This window comes from Amblyomma americanum, chromosome 11 (genome assembly GCF_052857255.1).
Source record: "Amblyomma americanum isolate KBUSLIRL-KWMA chromosome 11, ASM5285725v1, whole genome shotgun sequence".
Taxonomy (NCBI): domain Eukaryota; kingdom Metazoa; phylum Arthropoda; class Arachnida; order Ixodida; family Ixodidae; genus Amblyomma; species Amblyomma americanum.
Genome location: NC_135507.1, coordinates 402669 through 424631, shown reverse-complemented (window position 1 = coordinate 424631; position 21963 = coordinate 402669). Strand labels below are relative to the sequence as shown.

At 47.7% G+C, this 21963-nt stretch overlaps 1 protein-coding gene across 1 annotated transcript in view; it reads left to right on the top strand.

The window, feature by feature from the left end:
* The window catches only part of LOC144111091 (beta-scruin-like), a 108082-nt gene that overhangs the window by 30295 nt on the left and 55824 nt on the right, over positions 1-21963 (top strand). The gene's annotated exons all lie outside the window — the stretch shown is intronic.

The window sequence follows — 21963 nt, the reverse complement described above, 5'->3', positions numbered from 1 at the left end:
GCGGCAGAAGGTTAGGTGGGCGGATGAGATTAAGAAGTTTGCAGGCAAAGGGTGGATGCAGCTGGCAAAGGATAGGGTTAATTGGAGAGACATGGGAGAGGCCTTTGCCCTGCAGTGGGTGTAGTAAGGCTGATGATGATGATGATGATGATGATGATGATGATGATGATGAAGTTTAAATTTCACTCATTAGAGACATCTTGAGACTAATATTTCTCTCATGCATCAGGGTTTATTGACATTAGCCTGGGACTTGCGTAGTTACTAAATTTATTCTAGGCATTTGAAGCGCGCAAAAAACTAGGACTTGCTCCGACATGGTGGACAGAAGAATTGCGAACATGAGCACTGACGTTTGTATTTTTTCTGTCGTCCGTGTCTTTTCGGGCTGCATATTTCCCCTTATGGGATGAACCAAAAGGGCCAAATCAGTGCCCTTCTTTGCTTTGTTTGATTAGAAATCGTTGTGAATGTTCAGTAATCAGGGTCAGGTAGTAATTGACAAAGCCGTCTTCCACGAACTGTAGAGAAACTGTTTGGCAGCTGGCCTTTTTCACATCTTCCTTATCTCTTCTGGGCTGTTACAAAGGCAAGGAAAAGATAGTGTCTTCAGTAACGTATGTTGCCAGGCTAGTTGGTTTTGCATATGTTAAAAAGGCATGGTACTACAAGTACACGCACAAAAAGACGAGACAAAAGACAAGTGTTCAGACTGTTTATTCTAAAAGTGAAGCACATAAATTTATAGCATCGAGCTACACCCACTTTCACACATTCGGTGCCTTATTGTTGCTGACACTTATCACAAAACGTTCTCGTGTCTGCATAGAAAGTCACTGCCACATATAAGTTGGTCGAAGCATCGTTTACACACAGGGCTGCTTTCTTCCTTTATGTGAAAGACTTCTAACGCAATCCTCGCCTGCCTACTCTCACTTCTGCCTAGACTCTTCGTCTTTCCCCAGTCAAGGCTCGAACTTACACGTGCCAACATGGACAAACAAGTTAGCATGTTTATCTTGATCAGTTTATAGCTTTTTGCCGTGCTGCCATGGCCCTGTCCGCCTGCCTGGCTATAATATATACCAGGACCCAGAGGACACTAATACAGCTTTTCATGTGCACAAGCACCTCACTGATACCTACTCTAAATTTGTCGGCATCGGCATAGAGCATGACTTGCTTGAAATTCTCCCCCGTCCACCCCCCCTAAACTCCTGTCTTCCCTTTTTTTTTCATTCTAAACGTGTATAGTCGCCCCCAACATCGTTGTCATCACTTCCTCTTTTCACACGCGCCCTTTCTGCTCCTAGTACTCACCCCTTGCTCGTGCCCAGACAACCATTTTAGATCCAGAAGACTGACAGAATGTACCGCCCAAAATATTTAATGTACAGATGATGTTTCTTAATGACTACACTTTGTCCATTCTATGTCTGGAAGATGTCCCTATTGCCTCAGAATGGACATCTACAGAATATCACCAAAAGTTTTTCGGACAGAAATTATGATGGCAGTTGGGAAAAACAAGCATGCGTGAAAAATATTTGTGATCCTCTTTGCATATTCTGCAAAGGCAAAGCAAAAAGAAAATTATTGAAATGCAATAAGCTAATCGCAAGGGAAACGGTTTGCTCGGACAGGTGTGATTGTTTGTAGTTTATTGATTTAATTAGTAGCAACACCACCTCAGCAATCCAGACAAGCAGTCATACTCAAAACACTATACCGACAATACAATCATTATGAAATCATGTAGTTTATCGACGAGCTGCACACACGCACACTTGGTAGTGGCATTCAACGGGCTTATATATTCCCCACACATGGCCTTCCGGTTAGCGCCAGTGGCACTTGCCAGTCAGGCGAAGTTATTTCAGTCAATTATGAACTTGTGACGGCAGAAACGAGAAGTCCAAGTAAGCACATCATGTTGCTAATGCCTTTATTAAAAATACCATACTAGTCTGCTGTGCTACCTTTGCGCGAACATTATGCAAATGCGTTAGGCGGAAACAAATGTGCTTCTAAAGAAGGCGCCTTTCTGAGCCCCATTCATGGAGCTCCTTAGTGCATACGAGGCAGCATAAACCGTTTGAATAGCTTTCTGGGACACATGCAGTCGAGTTCCTTGTGATTGTACAGCGTGCAAGCCTGCCTAATTTAATCGTGTCTAATTGTGAACGTTCACAAAAGGTCCACTCTTAGTAGTCTCAGCGATGTGCATGAAGTAACATTCTGGCCATATCACAAAATGCAAGTCAAATGGATGTCCACTAACAGATGATCTCTTGTAAATACTCGCATGGATGTTTTATGGGTCTCTCAAAATGATGCTTGATATTGGGACCTTTTCTGTATATCCTCTAAATATTTCTGGTTCTCTGGGTGGCGGGTGACTTCAATGCCCCCCACTCAGCCTGGGGTTACCTCATGCCAATCCAAAGGGCAGGGCCTACCGCTTTACCTTCCACAACGATCCCTAAATCCCAGTCCGGCTAGATACTAGCGTCACCCAAGACGCATCCCCCGATCTCGCGCTGACACACAGAATTTCACATGCCACCCGGTTTAACACGCACATCAATCTAGGCAGCAGCAACCATTACATCTGTATACCGTTGCACCTCCGACACACACCCGTTGCTGCGAAACCCCTTAGTCTCACCAATTGGGAGAAGTTCCAACAGACCCGTCACTCCGCTGCCCCGTCTCATATTGACAACCTCTCTACCTGGGTCGAGCAACTCCAGGATGATGCTCAGGCTTATACTACTACTGTGCCCCTTGATACTCCCTTCACCACTATCGACCCTAAACTTCTCCACATGTGGGAAGCCAAGCAGTCCGTCCTCCGGCATTGGAAACAGCAATGCCACAACTGCAAACTCCGAATTAAATTTGCCAAGCCCGATGAACAGCTTACACAATACACAATTCAACTGGCTACTCAATAATGGAGTGAAGTGTGTGAAGGGATACACGGTCAACTCGGCACTTGACACACCGTGGCAATTCCTTTGCCACCTCTTTGCCCCAACTCCTCTCATGCACCTCACAACCACAACATCACTAAACTTCTTCACCAGTACATGAATCAGCTCGATCATCTCTTCACTACCCTTCGTACCCAGCACCTACCCCCACCCAACCACATGCCCTCGCGAATCTCAAAACTACATGTGCACCCACCTTGTTACCAATAAAATCCTCCGAATTCTAGGTAGCCCCTCTATCAAGGCTCTCACTGACCATTTCAACTACTGCTTCGACACTGGCACCCTGCCACACCCGTGGAAGGACGCCAGGATCATATTCATCCTCAAGCTCCTCCATCTCCAACTTTCGACCTATTTCCCTCACCTCGTGCCTTGATGCAAGATGTTTGAGCATATCATACTCACGCGCATTACAAAACATGTGGAGGACAATCTCTTATATCCCCCTCAAATGGTTGGCTTCCGGCAGTCTCTCTCATGCCAAGATGTCTTGCTCAGTCTTAAGCACAGCAGCCTTGTTCCCAATGGAAGCATGGATACGCGCAAGCCGTATTAGGTCTCGTACATGGCGCATTTAACAACGTGGCCCATGCTGCCATCTATGCTAGCCTTAACTGCACTTCCTGCGGCTTCAAATCCTACTCCTACTTCAGCAGCTTCCTCTGGTCCCGTACCGCTACCCTTGTCTTCGGTTCTGAGCAATCCCCTTCCTACACCCTGGGAAGTTTCGGCACTCCCCAAGGCTCTGTCCTTTTGCCATTCCACTTTATTCTGGCTGTCATCTTTAAGCAGCGTGAAACACAGGGCGTAGTGGAAGAAACAAACGACACGAGTGCTGTCTAACAACTGAACTTTTATTTCTAGAAGGGTTAGTTATTTACCCTTTTACGGACTGTCGCGGTTTTATGATTTGGGTTTTTGTGTTTTTCGGTTCTTGCTTTTGGGTTTTTGTGCTTTTTGGCAGTTATTGCTTTTGCCTATATAACTAACCCTTCTATAAATTAAAGTTCAAATTTGGGTACTTGGCCTTTTCATTCAGGCCAATCGATTGAACACTTATACTCTTAACTTTTCATATGACTGTCGATCACACCCTAAGCCTCATAGAGCACTTGTTCAACAAGCACGGTGGTCTCAGTGAGTTGGAACTTCTTTTTCTGGTCCAGGCCTTTGTCCTCAGCAGACTTGCATACTCACTACTGTTCCTTCACCCCTCGCGTGCAGAAATCAACACCGTGGACGTTCTTCTCTGTCATGTCCATAAATATTCTCTTCGTATTCTCTCTAATGCATCCACCGAATGTCTTCAAACTGGCATCCTCACCCCCTCCCTGAGATAGTAGAGGCTCATCTCACCTCGCAATATGCCCGTCTTGCCCGTACCACAATTGGTCAGTATATACTTCAGTCCCTACCTATATACTTTACCTTGATTACTCAGTCCACAACGATGCCAAAAATGGGCAGAAGCCCTTCAAAAACGGCTTTCCACTGCCAAGAACATGCTCCATATCAATGCGGCTGAATATCCCTCCAGCCTGTCCTATGCCCTTTCTGCCACTGATTCCAGCGGCCACCTTAAAACGGCTGCCCTCACTCTTGCTCTGACCACTCCCGAAATTACCACCATTGTCAGTGATTCTAAATCAGCCATCCACAATTTCGGCGTGAGTCAGATATCCCGTCCAACCCAGGCCCTCCTCTTGAAACACCCTCCAACCCAGTCTGTCACCCTTCTTTGGACCCCCACACATGTGGGCCTAGCTGCAGCAACGAGGTGGCTCACGCCTGCGCCCGAGGTTTTACTGTCCAGGCGCCGGCTATGGAGTCCGCCTTCAGCCACATGGCCCCGCTTACTGCGCGGGACCGCCTCCTTTCCTTTCATAACGTATGTCACCATTACCGCCTCGGTCGCCTTGTATATACCCCCTGCCCACCGCAAAACTTCTTGTTATCGCGAGATTCTGTGGCGTCAGCTTCAGACTCGAACTTTTCCTACTCCTACCTTCCGCCACCTCATCCACCCAGCTGTCTATCCCTCCTCAGCTTGTAATTTCTGCCCGGCCGGAGCCAACCTCGACCACATCATGTGGGGCTGTATTCGTCACCCCTCACCAAAATCTCTCGATATTAATTCAGAGGAGCAGTGGGAGGCTGCCCTACGCAGCCCAGCTTAGGGCAAGATCTCCAGCTAGGACTTCTCTCCCTCCCCCTCTGCCCCTTTTCCTTTTGGGGTAAACAAAGTTGTCAGTGAATCAGTCAACCTAAGGCGGTCGTTGATGCATCGCCCCATTTGCCCGATATGACATTTAAGAAGACTGGTATCTCGTATACCACTCTTTCCAAGCAGCAGGCGTAGGCTGTCTGGTGCTTTATCTTGCAGCTGGGGGCTTCAGCACCACAAATTTGGGGGGTATAAGTTTCAGCAACTGAGAAAACAACTGAGAAAGGTCTGAGGAAACCAGCGGCACCTTTTGTCTGTTAACCACTTTCTTCAGATTGTGACATATTGTGCACATACGGCAGAACTTCAGGTTTGGCCATGGAGCCCTCATCTTCAGACCTCTTTGTGCCCACGCGAAGCTCTGAGATATCGCCCAGTTTCGTTCATGAGCTCAGCACGATAACGTGCTCAGGAAAGCAAAAAAGACTCGTCTCACGATCATTGGCTTGGATACTTCGCAGCCCACCGATGTAAACGAACATTTTCGCCCAACGCTTAAGCTTTCAGCCATGATTGTCAAGAAAAAATATGAAAAGGGGTGGAAATCACTCTGGGTTGAGCAAAGGCAAGATCTCAGGCCGATGGCATGCCAGCTGTACAGATACTAGCTGAGAATGTCGCAGATGCATCCAGAAGTACCAAACAGTGTGTGAAGATACAGCAGTGGAGCAGTGGCGGCAGCGTATGGCCCTGACCAACATCCCAAGCGTTATATCCAGCGCGTGCTGGGGACACTTTGTCCTCTCATTTCGCCACTGCCGGCAGCGCGGATCGCTACAAGTGCATTAGCTTGCCTACCACCAGAAAAAGTAAAAAGAACTATCCCGAACTGATACTGCCATCTAAACTCTATTTATAGCAGCCTTTTTGCGAATCAATCCTAGAGATCAGTGCATGTTCAGTTGGCTGTAAGGAGGATGACATCTCTTTGCTTTTATGCCATTTTTCCTATAGGTTTGATACAATAGTAATGTAGCAAAATGTTAGAAATTGACGGGTATGACAATTGTTTCCTGAATAGTTGCAGTATGTAAGATGGTGTTATTGCTATCCTTGTTGCAGATAGAAAGAAATGTGAAATTTTTCCTGAATTCAGCATGATCACTGATGACTGTGAAATCCTGAGGCTGCAAAATAATATGAAATAACCTTCATTGTTTACCGCCTGCCACATGAAAATGTTAAGGGCTTCTTCCCGTTTTATGGAAATTTTCTAAACTTTGCTTCACAAATTAACCTCAAGGTGATCATTGGCGGTGATTTCAACATTAACATTTTAGAGGATAGTATTTCTGTGCATGATTTCAAAGTGCAGCTACTTTCTGTTGGTCTCTGAAATGTGATTGTTTCATTAACTCACATTACATGTTCTACATTTTGACACTCGACCTTCTGATCAATAGCATATTGCCATGATTATTTACTCTGCTTGCATGGTTGCCTCCGACACCAGTGATCATTGTCTGGCTTTAATGATACACCGCAGCAATTCTGTAGAAACCAATGAACCATATAAACTGTCATATATATATATATATATATATATATATATATATATATATATATATATATATATATATATATATATATATATATATATATATATATATATATATATATATATATATATACTACTGGGAACAGCTTAGAACTGTTCAAAAAAGCAATTATATTTCAAGACTGGTCTTAGTAAAATCCATAGGTTATGCGAATGAAGCGTATGATGAATTTATCAAGCTTTTTGCTGTTATCTGCAATAAACATTTTCTATTCAAGACTGTTAAGTATAGTCTATGACGGTGGCAGAGTCATGGATAACAAAATAGCATCTAAAAATGAGTATAAGAATAGTCTTTATCAATCTTTATGTGCATGAATAGAAGCAACACTTAGAGAGTTCAAAAAGTTTTGTAATACCTTAAATGCTAAGCTTGGCATAGCATAAACAAATATTTGAAAATATAACTTAGCAGCGTTCCGACGCAGCATGTAAAAATTAGCGCCGTTACAAATACTTTAGTGGTAGACGGCCAGGAACTTAAAGGAAAAGGACTTGCTGATAATACTTAAATCATTACTTTGTTAACGATGCTGTCCCTGCCCCTGGAGACAATCCCTCGGAAGAAACAATGCACCGAAGCAGTATCGGCGATAGTATATTCCTTCAGCCAACCGATTACTTTGAAGTTTTTTATACAGTGATGGGATTGCCCAATAACAAAGCAAATTACCATCAAAGTAAGCGAAGTAAGTATTTTTAAATAGTGTTTTAAGTCTTAGGCGAAACATGCCTTGCTGGCTGTGGTGACGTCACAAGGTCACGTTACTTAGGTGGCCAGTGAGCCACTTGCAAATGAGTTTCAACTTCAAAATGAGGTAAGATACGCAAGCTCCCAGGGTAAGGTTAGAGAAATATGTTTTTCATCGTTATATTTCTTGCTTTCTTGAAAAAAAAGATGGTTTTCCTGCTCTGTTCTAGTGGAGTAGCACTAACAGTGGCCATTCCCCGCATTTAGCCATTGTGTGTTTGTCTGTTGTCTGAAGCCAGTTTTGTGGCAGGCTGCTCGCCTGCCCACCGTGTCAAGCGGCAGAGACTGCTCGCGAAGAGCAACTAGCTGGATCACAAAAGCCAACCCAAGCAGTCTAAGTCCCCTCGATGGCAGCACCTGCGCCAAAGAAGGGCAGTGTCGCATCCCTTGACAACTGCACCACTGTGCCCGGAGTGGTAGGAGGACTTCCAGGGATGTAGGAATATACGAATTCCGTATACATGGATATTAATCTATTATTGCTATCCGAACAGCTGCCATCTATGAACACTGGATTTAACACTGAAATTGAAAATAAAACCGAACTGCTATCGCACCTGATTCGCATTTGGCCTAACTACATAAATTAAATCGACCATAATTTTTTCTTTGCTGTGAAAGGACTCCAAAAGAGGTAGCTGTGAGGTGCTTTATTTGCACAATTGAAACTGTGATAACTACTGAGAGAAACGAGGTGTACAGGGTCGTCCACTCTTAGTTGGAATGTCGCTCCGTGCTGCCAGCGCTCCGCAGGGCGCCTCTCGCGGGCGCCAGAGGAACTTTTGTGCAGGAGCAGTGAGAGCCGTAGGCAGGGCTTCGCACGTCGTCTGCTACAGTGCGCTCTGTATTGCGATGAAGTGGGCTTCAAGTTTGAACTGAGTCCGTATAACGCCGATCGGAGAAACGTGAGAAACAAAACACTGCTGAGAAGCCTATCAGCCCGTTCTATCCCGTTGCAGCCACAGTAGCAAAGCTTCAACTATTACTTGGCATGCACTTTCTTCCCAGTGTCCTTATTTGTAGGCTTCAAATTAACCATGCAAGCAGAACACCGTGGTACTGTTTCTCCAACGAAATAAAAGCAGCTGATAGGCTTCTTAACAGTCTTTTATTTAGTCAAACATTTCTCCGATAGGCGTTATGCGCACGCAGTGCAAAATTGAGGCCCACTTCACCGCATTACAGGGCGCACTGTAGGAGACGAAGCGCGAAGCGCCGCCTGCGGCTCTCACTGCGCCTGCCAGAGGCGCCCCGCGGAGCGCCGGCAGCACGGAACAACATTCTAATGGTGAATTCCACTGGTGGATCCGAAGCAAGGGGCTCGAATCGCAAAAGAGCGCCCCAAACCGCCTCGGAGCACAGTGACCGTTGTCGACCAGCGGAACATGTAGAGCGCACAGCGGAAGTACTGGTTCCGGAAGTTGAGGTCTGGCAATTCTGGCGCCAAAATACGCGTAAGCAGACGTCGAGAGGCCGGCACTTTCGCGATGGAACTTATTAGTGGCTTTGTTCATGTTACGCCTGAGGTGCAACGCATTTTGGTGAACCTCGTAGGCAATTAATGAGGAGCACAGTTATGCTCTAGGTAAGTTCGTAAATGAATATACATCGCATGTCTGCAGAGTGCTTACGGGGCAATTTCTAACGAGGAAATGCCCTTCGCAGGGGCTTCTGCGAAATGTTCCTCCGAAAATGCTTCGAAGAGGTACTTTTCGTTGTCGCTGCTGCTGTCCGAGTGCACGGACCCAGATTCCGACGAGCTCTCGTCACTCTCAGCTCACGTCAGACAAGAGCTCTCGTCGCGAGGGCTGTTGCTATTCCATACGATGCCATAATTGAGAGTTGTAGCCGCTAAGTAGCAGGTGACGAAGACGACATACGCGCGCAAAACGCGCGCTCGCGAAACAGCGCGCAGTGTCCCCCGCTGGCATTCCTGCACGCGCTAAAAATTTTAAAAAAATCACGTGTTTCGGAAGTGACGACATCGCCGACTACAAGTTCCGGTGAGATCCGCCGCTGGTTGGCGGATCAACCTAGTGCGATCAACCTAGGTTGGCGGATCAATCTAGGAACGGAGTTGCTTCAAACGGCCACCGGAGTTCGCGCGGTCGGTCCAGCAGGTCGACCAGTGAAAATCGCCATAAGAGTGGATGACCTATACATTGAACCAGAGTGTGGAGTAAATCTAAACTGGCTCATTTTCTGTTCCTGCACTGCGGCGAAAATTTATCTGGCCCTTAGTTGCCTCTCGTTGCACGGGAAAGGAGTCTGTCCTCGGCCCACGGGCAGAAACCACTCCCTCCTGCGCTCATCCCATTGGTCCGCCGGGTGGCCGTTTAGTCTCCACCCGGAGCCATAATAGTAATTGTTTTTTTTTTTGGGGGGGGGGGGAAGGAAATGGCGCAGTATCTCATATCATTGGACACCTGAACCGCGCCGTAAGGGAAGGGATAAAGGAGCGAAAGAAGAAAGGAAGAGAGGTGCCGTAGTGGAGGTCTCCGGACAAATTTCGACCACCTGGGTATCTTTAACGTGCACTGACATCGCACAGCACACGGGCGCCTTAGCGTTTTGCTTCCATAAAAACGCAGCCACCGCGGTCGGGTTCGAACCCGGGAACTCCGGATCAGTAGCCGAGCGCCTTAAGCACTGAGCCACTGCGGCGGGTCACCCGGAGCCACTGATCTCCACTAGGTGGCTGGATGCCGCATTCCCGCTTTCTGAAGTGGGCGCAAGTGAAGCCACCGGAAGTTGGATTGCATGTTCCGGAAGTTCGGTGTCGGTGTTTGCTGTGTATTTCAATGCAAAAAGTCGCGTCTTTCGCCCTTCTGTTCTCAGTTTCGCGTTGTTTTCGTGTAACGTCTGCTGTAATATCAAAGGAATAAGCAAGCTGAACGTGATAAATGTGAGCATTGTTCGGGGAACACTGTAATTTAAGAGAAACCGAAGTAAACAGGCATGCATGTCTCACCATGCCGCGGCAAAGGGGTACGTGCATTAAACACTATTTTCTGACCTGGTTCTCGTCTTCCGAGCGTAATTAGGAGAAGTAGTGGAATGACGATGAGGCTAGGTCATCTTGAAAACAAATTTTCGCGTACCAAAGAAATGCAATGGCGCGGAAATCCTGACACTCGAAGAGCCACTCGTTATACAGCTGCCGCTGTTTCAATTTTGGGTTGGTGGCGGACGATGTCGCTTCTCATCAATGACAGGTGATGTTTATCGCTTTAGTGTGTCATTTACCTTCCAGACGTGCTTTCACTCTAACTCTATAGCACAGCCATGTTTCACCTACACAGCACGAGAGATACGACTGACGAGAAAGACCAATGCAGCAGCGCATGTGACAAGCGCTGTTAGAAGTCAACTGCACCAAGCATTACGAATAACAGCCCATTCAGACATAATTTGCTACAGTACGAAACAGTACTTGATACACTAGCTACGCCGAAACAGTAGTACCATATACATTTTGGACGCGCTAATGTGAACCAGCAGAACACCGACGGCACCTCGCCAGATTGTGGCCTCACCCTAGCTCTCTCCGGTTCGGTTTAAACATTAATCGGTAAAATGTACGTTCACTGCAAATTAAGTCAGCTGCCTGGTGAAGGTTTCTACCTATTCTTTCTTAAATTTACCCCCCATCGGTGGTGTAACTTGGGCTTGGAGCGCGACAACATTCATCACAACAAAGAGCAGAGTTGGCGACGCTAGCGCAACAGGACGACACTGTTGAGCAGACGAGGCTCCGCACGTACTGTGTGCAGCGACGTTCTGTCGTCTGCTAGTGTCGTCCCATAGCGATGCAATGGACCCTTAATTTTGAAACGTCTTTCCCGAGGACTTTGCTGCTCTCCTCATGCAGTTCATGGCGCAACAGGTGGGCATTGTCACGAAAAAAGACGAGAACTTCGAAACGACAAAATGCTAAGTGGAAAACTAAAACGGAAAAACCGTGCTGAGGTCCGATTTCGTGCACTGCCAAAGGCCGACTTCCGGGACATGCAGCCCAACTTCCGGTGGCTTCACTTTCGAGCGCCCGATGCGGCATCCAGCCCCCTAGTGGAAATCAGTGCCCGGAGCGTCCACGCTCGGCAGCGCCGGCTGTGACCGCCTTCGCTTTGTACCGCGCGTTCTGTCCGCGCTGCCAACGCAATCACCGGAACATCGCGCCTGACTGGACGTCCGATGAGGCGTTGTCATTGGAAGAAAGTGCGCGGGGGACGTATAAAACAGCACCGGAGAGAAAAGGGCACATTGTTTATTCTCTGTCCGCACCAAAGATGTGCAGCTTTCTGGAGCCAGGAGCTGCGGCGTTAGCTCATCACGGGCGGAGGTCGCGAGCTGTTCGCGTTCAAGAGCGCTGCATCGTCGGCCCAGTCCCAATAGATGTGGGCTGGCAATACCAACTTGGAGACAACGCGGCGTCCAGTGATGAACTGCTCGTAACGCGCACACGGCTTTGCGATCACAAAATGTGATTAGTTTGTCAACGGTAGCCTTTACAGCGCTGCACCGTTGTAGCGGTGCGGGGCGTATAATTCTCAGGCGTTAGGTGCCGTGAAGCACAGAAGAGGCGAAGCTAAAATAAACGAGAAAGGAAAGAGCGAAAAAAAAAAGTATCGCAGCCGAGGAGGCTTCTTGATGAGCTTTTGGGAAGTCGCTCACGGTTCACCTGACAGGTAGAAAGTGATTATATATGCACCGTTGTTCGCTGATGGACCACGTAAATCAATTAACGGCGGTGGCATGCATGCCGCCCAGCGTAATTTTGCCTCGGCGCTGGCGGCTGACTACAAATTTGCATGAGAAATAAGCGCTCTCTGGCGCCGCACTTTCGGTGTTTCTCTGCCGCTTGATCGTGTGTGTGTTTCGAGTTGACCTTACAGCAGTAATTTTGCTTACACCAGCCTTGCTTAGCCGCTTCTACTGCCCGCGGATGGGTGTCAGCCTTGCGCTCCTAATCGGATATTTGCGTTGCTTGGACGTGGCATAGTTATAGCGTGCCCGTGTCTTCTCTTTTAGGTGAACGACGCGTTTATTTTTGCTTTCGCTAGTAAATGACCAGGAGGCATGGTTTGGTGTTACCAGCTGCAGTGTTCCACTCTGGGAAGCTGGGTTTGTATCTCTCTAGAGCTTTGGGGTGCTATTGACAGCAACTCAACGAAAGCACTTGGCTGTTGTTGGCCTACATGAATGGGGCGCTTTGGGCGGAACTGGCGAAGCAAAAACATGCCCTGCGTGCAGTGTGAAGATGTTTTAATGAATGGCGAGGCTGTTCAGTGCCAGAAATGACATTTAATCTATTTCCTCAAGGCTACAAATGTTTATGTAATACATTGCATTTAAATGCCATAGTTGTTTGTATTAACTATCCAGCGGACACACGACGAATTTCCTTATTAAAGCAGAACAGTGTTAACGCTAAGCCACTGAAAATGTGTCAAGGAACGATAGACTTTGAGCTAACGTAGAGCACTGAAACTGAAATTTTAGAGGTCCCCCATCCCCTCTCCAAGAGAAGAAAAAAAATTGCTGCTGGCTTAGCTCTGGTTAACCCTGGTCGAAAACGAAAAGCTGCGTCTCCGTGGATACGTTTGTGGTCGAGCGACTGGCGGTCTCCACGGCAGGCGCGTCGCATCGAACACACCTAGCGTTGTTAGGCTGCACGCATCAAAGTGCACCGGCGTTTTATGCAGAATTCGCTTTGATGCCCAGCGCATGCGATTCCAGTGGACGCTATCCCACTCCGCTCGGTCAAGGTGTGTGACGTCACGGAGGGAGTAGGCAGCGCACCGGGGATGCCTCCTCTCCGCAACGCGGTGACGGAGCGCACGTCTGCCGCTCTCCACGGCAGGCGCGTCGCGTCGATCGCACATATATAGCGTTCCGCTGCACGCATCAAAGTGCACCGTCGTTTTATGCACAACCCAGTTCCATGACCTGCGCGTGCGATGCCGGCAGACGCTCTCCCGCATGACCGAAGGTCAAGGTCAAAGTCGGGACAGTTGGTGTAACAGCCACTGTCTCTGTAGCTGACGTTGTGTGTTGAACCTGTCTACCAAGAGTTATGCTCATTTTTTTTTACCTCTAGCTACATTCAAGGTCAAACTCGTGGCCCCGCTGACGGCTCGAAAAGCTGGCGTATAGTGAAGCTCTTCGCTTCAAAAATATGCATACAATAAATGAATAGCTAAATACATGGCACTCATGTCGATGATTACAGAAACTAAACAGTAACATCGCAGTCACTCCTCTTTGCTAATGGTAAACAGGTGGAGATGACGTAACTATGCGACATGGGGGCTCGTGCGAAATTCGCAATTTTGCGAAAGCTTGGGCATGTCCCGTCGACTTTGTCAAATTAGGCTTCGACTGGAGACAGTCGTAGTCGGTTTTTCATATGTGCGTGTGACGCGTTTAATTTACTCAAGAATAAAACTGATTAGTAGCTGCTCATAGGACCACAGCGCGCAGTATGCGGTATAGCCACACAAGCTAGCAGCTCTCAGCAGCCGAAGGACCTTAGCGCTAGAACGGTCGGTTTTTTCCAGTACTGTGATCATTGCTTAACAAAATATCCCCAAGCTTGCAACGTCCTCTTGAGTTGTGCAGGGGGCATCGGATTGATAAGTGGGACCAGTGTTGTACACCATATATGTTTCTTGCGATAAATATTTCACCAGTTTCGCTTTGAGTTACTCTGTCCAGGAGCCCGTTGTGAAACCGTGTCGAAATCATTCCTCTTGTTCTGCTTCCGCTGTCGACGGAGAGATTTATTCGTCGAAAAGTCAGTAGCTGAAACATCCTTGATTCTGCCCACATGATCTGCTGCCGTTTAAATGCCACACATGGATCTTGGGACTGCTGTAGAGCCTCAAAGCTTAGCGGAACGTGTTTTGTATCGTGAACATCACGTGTTCACGGATGAAATTTTTTTGAGCGTGCACACCTATGAAAAATCTCTTTAGACTGCCCATGCAGTGTCTGGAGAAATTTTTTGAGGTAGTGCTCCTCTGTCCAGGCACGAGTTTACACGGGTAGTGATCTCTCGGCGATCAGGAAACTGAGGACCTCTTGCTAGGATATAGGACGCGAATGGTGCTGCTGGGACAATCTACCGGGGGTCACACCAAAAGTTAGTGGACTCGCTGAGTTGGCCGCTTGTATTGGTAATTTCCCAGTATTGGGCAGTTTCTCATAATTCGATGTTTCGTTTCACGGTTTTGTCACGTACGCTTCCGCAATAGGACGCCGGGTCGGAAACGTTTTTTTTTTCTTTCCTTTTGCGCTCGACGCTGCTGGGTCCTCTTCTCAGGCCGGCGTCGCGTGCGGGGGTCGCCGTTTGAGCGGAGGCAGCCGGCGGTCATTCCCCTGTCTCAAAGAGAACGTGCGAAGCGCGAGAGCGCGCCGAGGTGGCAGAAGCGGTGGCCGGCGTTGAGGGAGGTCGGGCTCTCCCGGAAGAAGGAAATAAACGCAGACGGGAAAGCAAATGACCGACGGGGGGAAAGCACGCGGCAAGGAAACTAGGAGGAGGGTGTGTCTAGGGAAAAATGGCACGACGCGTTTGTGCGGAGTGCATTAGTGCGTCCAGTCTCTTGGCTCCCGCCCGGCCCTCTATACACGCACACACGCACACGCGCACCGGAGAGAGGTCTGCAGAATTGATCGCCCAATTTCGAATATTGAGAAGGCCTTTCTTAGAACGATAGAGGAAGTGGCCAGGGCACTGGAAAAAAGTAAGTTAAAGGGACGATATCTCTGGTTCACGTTCCGAGACAAGACGGTTAGCGTTCTCCCTTTTACCTCTTCCTTTTTTCCTTACTTCCCCCGAGCCGAAGTTATTGGTTCTTAGAAACTAGAGACCGTATAAGCGCCGATGGCTTTTTTTTTTTTTGGCCTCCTTAAAAATTTTGTTCTTGCGCTCGTCTAAGCAGTTGGCGCAGTTTCCGGTCACCCGCTTGTGTCACTGTTCCAGTAACGTCCGTGATGCTTCGTTTCGAGTGCAGAGAATAAAAATAGGAAGTGCTGCTTTATGCAGAAATATGTATACAATAAAGAAACGTACTACACCTTGAGTGCCACAGGAAAAGGAAACGACGCAAAACTGCACTTGTACGTACACACTATGCTCTCATAGAGACGTGCGTTAGAAATTTAAAGTGACCCCTCCAGCGCCCACTTCACTGGAATTTAAATATGCGAGCCAGTTTCGTGGATACAAGGTATACAAGATGGAAGTTTGGCCGCAACTGTTTGCGGGATACGGGCAAAGGAAAAAGTTTCGGCTCGGACATAAAAGCCGGATTGCTCGGCTAAGGATGACGCGGAAAGTTGGGCAACGTTTTCTTGAATGCATCGCATCAAGTTATTGTCGACGCCGTCGTTCTCGCATTCCGCGACGGGTCTTCAAGGAGCGGCCAAGCACAGAAGTGAAGCGCGTCGCAACAAAGCCTGCACGGCGAATGTGGGGCGATTCCGTCTCGAAATAAATTTAGTGCGTTGGCATTAGACGCAGGTGCACGCGGAAGAGCCAGTTGGAGGGGAGAGGAAGGCAGGCCGGATGCCACGGGAAGAGCTTTCCAAAAATGAATCTGTAAAATGAATTCGCACCTGCCGCAAATTTTCACATTTACTGCGCGACAAAGCATACCTCAAACTGCTGACTTGAACACGCTCAAACTATAAAGATGCATAGACCTCGTTTTCTACAACAAAGAGGCAGTCCGAGATGGCAGGTTGAGATCCTGTCACTTTGCCGACCATGCAGCCATGCTCGTTGCGTAAAAACAGGAGACCAAATCCCATTCTCGGGTTGATGGGTTCCGGTCTTTAGAGGTGGACGAGGCCCTCTAAATACGCCTCTAGTAGCGATCAAATCCTTACAATGTCCGGTTGAAATAACTGCAATCAGAACCGACTCTCCTCTTTTCGTCATGGTACGCTTCGGCAAGTTCACGTCAACGACGCCTCCATCTATACAGCGCTGTAAGGCCGAAAAAAGAAAACGAAAGCGTTCCGACAAATAGCCCATCCCGAAATTTCGTTGAAGCATACATTGCCACATAATGGACGAAGGCTTCCAATGCTAACGCACCTTGCAAGTGCGTGTTTCCACTTGCTCGACAGTGGCGGAAATATTTTTCTTTTGCCGTTTCCCTCAACTCGAACTCCGCCGTCCATTTTGCTCGCGTTGGCAAGCACGCTGTAGCACGCCTACCAGGACCAAGACCACGCCATTGTATCTGTGTTGAGCGGATTAGTGCGACCGCACACCATTAAATAAAGTGCCGGCTGGTGCATGCCGTCATAATCACACGACAGAGGAGCCGTGAACGAGAACGGGGATCTTCTGAATTGGTGTTCTCTTTGTGAGCGATGCGCACCTCGTAGAAGTGTACCCGTGCGTGGATGATCGCTCCGGCGGGCAGAGGGGAAGGTCCATCGATGCTTTCAAACATGAACACGAAGAACGTGTAAGAGGACGAGTGATTGCAGATGAGGATCGTGGGGAACGCCGAGGACTGCGCATATTACGTGGTACGCGATATATGGCGGCAAGATCGGTAGGTACCACCTAAACATTTGGAGCTGTGAGCAAAAGGCCGTCCGTAAAGTTTCAGCAGCTTGTTCTTGACGACTGCATGAAAGATTTGTCCGTAAAGTTTCGAGACTAATTTATTTTCTTCTCCAGAAAGGATTCCCCAAAAGAAATGTTGGTCCGTATGTGTAGCGCCATCTTTTCGGGCTAACCTGAGTTACAGAAGAATGGTCAGTTGGGCGAGTTGGATGTAGTTCATTTTGGCGATAAATTCAGCGCGAAGAGACGAATGACACAGAAAGGGGACAAAACAGCACTTGTTTTGTCCCCTTTCTGTGTCCTTCGTCCCTTCGCGCTGAAGTTACAGCTATCCCGAGTTATTTATGTTCATTGCTGTGGCAGCCGCCAGATGGCACTAGATGTAGAAAAGTACGTTGTCACTAGTCATCTGCGCATTCTATTGTGAGTGAATGTGGAGAAGTGGACGTCCACCTCCAACAGCGTGTAAAAATAAAAATGCGCGAAGCTTGGCAAGGCAGCCACACAGACGCATGAGTTCCTTCGTGACGCTTACGGCAACGAGACATTATCGCGGGCGCGAGTTTTCGAGTGGCGCAGGAGGTTCGTTTCGGGGAGAACGTTGGTGGAAGACGACATAAGGCAGTGTTCAACCTCACGGAATGAAAACAACGTGGCTCGGATCAGGTAAATCGTGCTGCAAGACCGCACCATTAGAGTCCGCATGCTCCGAGGCAGAGAAGGATGCTGCATTCGTTGGCGGCACCATTGCTGAAGACGAAACATTGTGTTTTTAATACGATCGTCAAACAAAGAGGCAGAGCGCCGAATGGCGGTCCACAAGCTCTCTGGCGTCGGGAAAGGTGCGGCGACAGAAGACCAAAACAAAGACGATTCTGATAGTTTCTTTTTTCGGTGCCAGAGGTGTCGTACACCACGAGTTCGTCCCACCCACAAGGGCAGATGGTGAATCAGGAGTTTTATATCCGCGTGCTCCATCACATGCGTGATGCACTGCGACGCCGTCGCCCTGGCTTATGAACATCTGGACAATGGTGCCTTCTCCACGATAACGCAACGCCGCACACTGCTAAACGTGACAGAATTTCTCGCCAAGCACAGCATTACTGTACTTTCCTATCCGCCATACTCGCCTACCTCTCCCCATGCGATTTTTTCCTGTTTCCTCGTGCGAAGAGAGCCCTAAAATGTTGCGTGTGTTGAGAGCGTGGAGGCCATTCAAGACGCCACGACAAAGGAGCTGACAGCCCCGCCAAAACGAGCGTTTCCCAACTGTTTCCAAGACCCCAAGACGCGTTGGAAGCTGTGTATAGACTGCAAGGGAGAATATTTGGAAAGGGTGCTGCTCAAATGATTTCAATATTAAACGCATTTTTTAATGGACTGGGTCTCGTAACTTTACGGACGAAAGTTGTACGTGTCTAGACTAACCGTCGCGAAGTTAAGCAGGCTGCGACACTCGAGCCATCTGTACCTCTCATTCCAGCCGGGCCTCGGCCGCGCATTACCGCTGCCTGTTAGAGTATTGACCATTCTCCTTGAAAATGATTCGACAACTGCTGTGAAAAAAAAAAAAAAAAATTCGCTAAAGAAACTGAAAAAAAAAAAACGTCGTGCAATACCCGCACCAGTTTACTCGCCGAGGGTCACGGCTCCGGAGAAATGCGAGGCACCTTCCCGAACCGAGGCAAAAGGGGGCGGAGTTTGACCCCCAGCGTGGCCGGTTTATGTTCAGCGTTGGGAATGCGACAGTGCTGAGAATTCACGTAACAGCGATAATATACTCAGCAAAATGCATACACAGGCAAACAAACGTTTCGTTACATTAATGAATGTATACAAAGCAAGCTGTATACAAGCAATATATACAAGCAAGGTTGTTATAGAGAAAAGTATGCAACAGCTGTATCTTACCGGTACCCACCTATGGGGCACAAAGCGAGGGGTTCAGCTTAAGTGAAGGACAACACAGCGAGCTATGGAAAGAAAAATGAAAGGTGTAACGTTAAGAGACCGGAAGCGGGTCGAGTGGGTGAGGGAACAAACGCGGGTTAATGACATCCTAGTGGAAATCAAGAGAAAGAAATGGGGGATTGGGCAGGGCGTGTGATTCGAAGGCAAAACAACCACTGGTCCTTAAGGGTAGCGCAGCAGGGGCGGCGGGAAGTTGGCGGGTGATGAAATTAAGAAGTATGCGGGGATAGGGTGGCCGCAACTGGCACCTACGGGACAGGGTTAATTGGAGAGACATGTGAGAGGCCTTTGCCCTGCAGTGGGCGTATTCATGACGATGATGAGAAAGCAATAGCTGCTAAAAGAGTGCTATGTACACGTTTTGGCACTTGGCTGCTGCAGCGTGCAAATTGCACGCAATCGATTTCAATAAACGATGACCGTGGGCGCAGCAGCGGCAGTATACGAACAACGTGGGCCAGTTCCCGAAGGCGGTGGTCCTTCCGGAGCACCGAGCGGGGGTTGTCGAAGGAGATGCGGCGTCGTCGTCGTCGGCGTCACGGGATGAGTGCTTGGCGCCGGTTCTCTCTCGGCTCATGAGTGGCGTGGACGCAAGTTTTCCGCATCAACTGTCAATCTACAGTTGATAAGCAGCGTGTGTGCAATAAAATAGTCAAGAAATAAAAAATGATACAAATAAGATTGGAATGCAAGAATAAAAATAAAAGGTAAAAATAAAGACAACGGACTTATATTAAAAAAATCTCCTTCAGCAGTCCTTTATGAAAACTCGTGATACAAGTGAATGGATGGCCTATACGGCACTGCGGAACGAAATAAAAGGAAAAAAGAATTACCATTCCATTTTTAACAAAAGCACCATGAAAAGTGATGTGGCAAAAGCTAAACGAAGAGCTGAATGGAAAATCTTGTAGACACACTGACAGTATCATTATAGATGAAGCAATATATACAGTAAAACTGGCAGACTCGGTGACTCTTGGGGGACAGGAGTAATGACATAGATGGAGTTGCAGTCATGCCAGTTGTGACACAATATCTCTTCTTGGCATGAACTTCCATCGAAGTAGTCTGCGCAGTATCAATGGCCTAAAAAAAAAACGTCTATTGCCAAAACTCGGATGGCACAGAAATTAGACCAGTCAAATGCGCAGTCGCTTTAATCGCGCATCTGTTGACACACGTTTTCAATGCATCCCTTTCGATTGGCGCTCTTCCAGAGCAGATCGACTCACCGTCATTCAGATCGTCCATAGAAGAAATGTACTGCTAAAATTCCACCCCATTATGTAATACCCCTTCAATGGGGCCTTTGAGGTACTAATAAATAAACAAATAAAGGTCGTTGTACACAAAGGACGGATGGGAGGGACACGAACTGTCGCATAATATCGCCCATATTTTCGGAATGTCTAGAAAAATAACGCATGAATAGACAACCGCAGCAGCAGTGGCCTAGTGGTCTGACCATCCGCCTCGCATGCGGGAGGTGCGGGGTTCGATCCCCAGCGCCGTCAGGTACCCACCGGTGAATACAGTACGTACAAGCTTTCCCCCTGTTCTGGTCGGCTTATTTGTGGTGAACTCCTTGAGAAATGGGTCTCTGACGCCGCTTTGTGCCATGGCGCTCTTCGGCCACAGATGCCCTTGCACCATAAAAATTCATCATCGAATAGACAATTGTAAATGTAACCTGATTACAGATTGTCAGTATGGGTTTAGAAAAAATTGTTCAATGCTCTCTTGTTGCGGAAAGATGTGACCTTAGATCATTTCGGAAAACGGCTCTTGACAGTGGCTATACACCTAGATTTCAGTAATGCTTTTGATGGTGTTAACCACGATCTCCGTTATAAACTGGAGTCTTATTGTTTTCGTGGAATCATGAAAATTAACTAGGTCCTGTTCAAGCAGTCTCAGTCAGTTCGTTGCAACCTAGGGTAACAAATCGCGCATCGGTCCAATGAAATCTCTGCCGCGCGCCAAGGATGCGCTCTTTCTTGGTCCGGTCCTTTTTTCTTTATTACATCTGTGATATTGTGACAGCTAGTAATGCTTGCAAGTTCATTACTTACGCAGACGACTGCAGCGTATACGTGGAAGGAAAAGATTTCCAGAGCGTTTTAAGGCTGGCAAGTTCTGTATGTTACAGGATTCGTCTGTGAACACTAACGTAGTACTAAATGAATCAAAAACGTGTGTTCTCTTTCAGGAAGCAGGTTCTCGACAAAAATTGCCTGAAAACAACACATTAGGTCCCTACCTGATCATAGTCGGAAACATGTTAAAACGTTGGGAGTAATTTTATCAGTTGGAACGAACAAATTAATTCTACGTCTGCAAAAATCGCAAAAACGGTCGGCAGGTTTAACAGACACCGGCACACAATTCCGGTCACCATAAAAAACTCCTAACTCACTCATACATCAGCAAAAAACCTGAATAGACAAGAGAAAGCCGTGCGAGCAATAAATTAAGACGCCATAAGAACGCAATGCATGCAATGATGGAATATTTTTACCTATTGTTCCGCTTAAAAGAACTGAACGCATGTATCCATCATCTACACCAACCCCCACGCGAAACACCTGTTTCACGCGCAGAGTACGGTCGGCAGCGGGCAAGTTGTACCCTACCTAAATTAACTACTTCGATCAACACGGCATCGATGTCGACGGCTGACGGAACTTTTCTTGGGATCATTCTACATCTCATTTTACTCGACAGAAGTGCGCTAATCAATAAATTCATCAATGCCATCTTGTTCTATTGTGAACTCGTGTTGCGGAAAATCCGCCGGCGTCTTTGACCGTGAGCGAAAAATGCACAAAAAATCCCCGTAGAATCAACGTGCAGGTGGGCCACCTAGGT